Source organism: Brassica rapa, chromosome A02 (assembly GCF_000309985.2).
Source record: "Brassica rapa cultivar Chiifu-401-42 chromosome A02, CAAS_Brap_v3.01, whole genome shotgun sequence".
NCBI lineage: Eukaryota > Viridiplantae > Streptophyta > Magnoliopsida > Brassicales > Brassicaceae > Brassica > Brassica rapa.
The window spans coordinates 17,614,593-17,617,981 of NC_024796.2; the positions used below are offsets into that span (position 1 = coordinate 17,614,593).

At 33.9% G+C, this 3,389-nt stretch overlaps 1 long non-coding RNA gene across 3 annotated transcripts; it reads left to right on the plus strand.

Annotated features, from left to right (window-relative positions):
• Nucleotides 1–467: 467 nt before the first annotated feature.
• LOC103853514 lies at nt 468–2,038 on the plus strand. Of its 3 annotated transcripts, none has more exons than XR_630266.3 (4): nt 468–1,243; nt 1,361–1,456; nt 1,546–1,716; nt 1,803–2,038. It is a non-coding gene; the product is annotated as an uncharacterized LOC103853514 (long non-coding RNA). The 3 variants fall into 3 exon arrangements; XR_001957660.2 differs by having other exon boundaries at nt 470–1,243; nt 1,361–1,451; nt 1,580–1,716; XR_001957659.2 differs by having other exon boundaries at nt 471–1,243; nt 1,361–1,451.
• The last annotated feature ends 1,351 nt before the right edge of the window (nt 2,039–3,389 follow it).

Genomic DNA, 3,389 nt, shown 5'->3' on the forward strand with positions numbered 1-3,389 from the left:
TTTATATTTAATATGTACCAAATAAAAGTAAACATGTTAGTAAGTACATTGAAAGTGCCAGTAGCCCAGTGGTAAAATATCTTCCCATTTGACCAACTAACCTGGGTTCGAATCCAGGTGTTTACATATTTTTAATTTCAAATCGTGTAAAACGACGTCGTTTCATCTCATTTAAAAACGACGTCGTTTCACTTAACGTCAACAATAAACGACGTCAAATATTTCTGTTAAATTTGTTGACGGCGTGCTAAATTGGCAAGTCAGCGAAAATATTATTAATTAATTCTAAAGTCAATGAAAGTTTGGTGTTTTTTTGGCCAGCCCCAAAGTTCATGTTTGTTTTGGCAATTCGTGTAAAGTTGAGGTTTTTTTTGGCCGAATTCCCATATATATATATATAAAGTTGTGTTTTTTCTCTCCTGAGACATGTCAGATTCCAGGTCACAAAGTCTCTTTCTGTCGAGGCGACACATGTCCTCTGTAAACAAAACTCAGCGTTTCAGTAAGGCGCCATCTTAAACTCTGCGTTTCATGGACAGCGAGACCAGCCGCAAATTTTTTTAGGGTTTGGTGTTTCTTCCACAATGAATCGAAGGCGGTGTCTATATTCCTCTAAAATGGCTAATTAATCAATCCTTTTTCTGAATAGAAGTCAACCCTATGTTTTTCAACCGTGGAGGTGAGATTGGCAGAAACGTCAAACGCGGCGGAAAGACTTTCCGTCACCTGCTGATTCGGAAATCAAGTGATTGAATCATGAGCAGGGAGAGATGGGTTTGGGTTTGATCTTGGACTCGACTAAGGATGATGAACCAGATCCATATACTCGCGGATATGGTGGTTGCTTAGTCCCGGACCCGATATTCTTCTTTTTAAAGATCACTTTCGCTTGAATTTTATTTGTTTATGTCCTCAACTTCTGCATTTTTTAATGTTTTGTTTCATGTACTCTTCAGTCTCTTCGTTATGTAGCTAAGTACTGGTGTTCTCTTTACATCTTTTTGCTTTCAGGAAGTGAATAGAGAAATCATTTGATGAATGGTTCCTAAAGGTATTATTTTTGTTGTTGTGTTATTGCAGTTGCTTTGTCGATGACAAAGAAGAAAAGAAGGGAGGGAGCAGAAGGAGAGTATTGTTAATGGTATCAGAGAGACTGTCAAAAACTCTGTCCCTGTTTCTCTTTTGAAAACATGAAAAATATCAAATTCAAGGAGTTTAGACAACAGTTTAGACACAACGGAAGGTCGGTTTCTTTGTTTTGTTATGTAGTTATGAATAGATGGGTGTTGCTTGAATGTAAGTGAGATTAGTATACGTCACAGTCGGTCTTTGATTTGAATTTTTGTTCCTATTGGTTCAGGTTTTTCCTCGGCTAGAACAAATTGATGCAGTTTGCTCTTGGTCCTTCTGCTTGAGATGAAATCCATCATGCCATATTTAAAGCTTCCAAGGTTGTGTACTCAGCTTCTTACAATAATTGTTTTATATTACTTGGTCTTTTTTTGCCAGTTGCATTCTTACATATGTTTTGGAATTTTATTTCAGCTTCTTTATGGTTATGATGAACTGCTTATTACAGATATGCCAACAGAAGAGGTTAAAAGGTATCATAACTCTCTCGGAGACCTTTTTTTCCATTTTGCTTTGGTGAAACCAACTATGAAAGGCTTAAACTATATCTATCTCTCCTGATCATCTCAGACAAGGGACTTCCAGGTAAATAAAACCGAAGAAACCCAACTGTTACGTTTTTGTGATTTTCTGATAAACAAAATGGTAACTGGGTAGTTTTATTTTTGAAGGTAAGAAGAGTCTATACATAAGGCTAGGTTGCCGTGGTGATTTGCCCAATATACAACCGCCGGGATGGGATCCGTCGTCTGACACCGGAGCTCATCCAAGCTTCTCATAAAGTATTCTTTAAACAATGCTCTTCTTTTTTCTCTTCTATTAAAAAAACCAGCAACAAGCGTTGTAAAGAATTATCACTTTCATGACATTGATAATTTCTATAGAAGACGCATATTTGATGATTTAAGTTTTGACTATTTGAGTAAAATCAGGTCTGATGTATAACAAAGAACAGAAGCTGTTGATCAATAAAAACAAATTCAAATTGAGAAAATATCAGGAAAATGTAGATTAGTTCCACAAAGAGTACACTAAACGGAAACAAGTTCCTTTTGTCTTAATTTTATTATAAAATCAGACAGCAAAAATAAGTCAACACATTTTTTCTATCCCCATCTTTAACAGCCACATGTGACTGGTTCCATTTTCAAAGCAGTGTGTGGTAAGCGTTGAAGAGCTGTAATGGTGGTTTTCAGAAGATGATCATCTCCAACAATCATCCTCAGCTTCTTTGAGAATCCCTCTCGAGATATCTTCTTCTCCTGCCAAGATCACACAGATTGGGTAAAAAACACAATGACATATGGGTAAAATAAATGTAAGGACTCGAATAGGTTTACTACTACATACCCTAAGTTGTTGATAATAAGCAGTGATCAAGTCCATGTCTTTCTGAGCAATTTTGCTTGAGATTGCCTTGAACAGCAGAAGGTACGACATTAAAGTAGATACACTACAATCTTATAAATTCATCTATGCCTACTCCGATTACTAAATTCTCGGTACATAACCTACCTTGGTGTAGATACACTACAATCTTATAAATTCATCCATGCAGCCATTGAATCAGACATTATCGGCTAGCTTGGAAGCACCCACTGATATAAGGAGAAGCTGATTAAAGAATAAAACTGATCAAGTGATATGATGCACCCACTGATATAAGACTACTTACAATGGACATGTTGAATAAATTTTTCAACTGTTGAATGTTTGCAATGGCCCTGTTGAAAAAAATAAAAATATTACTTGGATTGTTTGCTGTTGAATTTATTCAACATGTTGAAAGCCAAACAAGTGGGATCCACCATAATTTATGTTGCTTTCTTTTGGTTGTTGATAGTAATTAGATTTTTCATTTTCACCTTTCTTATTATAAGTCATTTATTCTACAACAAATTAATTTATTTATTTTATTACACTATATCAAAATTTATAACTTTTGATGATCTATAAATAGATACTAGTTTTATATGATTTGGACATGTACAAAAAAGTATCATAAGTTTTAAACATTTTCCATCAAATTATATTATATTTTTATTAAATAATTCATACAGTTTCAACTCTAACTATTTTTATTTAATTTTATAACTATTTGTCTTTTAAAAACAGTTGTTTATGTTTTAACTGTTATTACTAGTTACAAAATCAGAATGCAAAATATGAAACAAATAAATAGATAAGGTGTTGATTTTGTTTTTTTTTTAATAAAAATCATTATGAAATATAAATATTAGATGTATATGTGGAAGAAA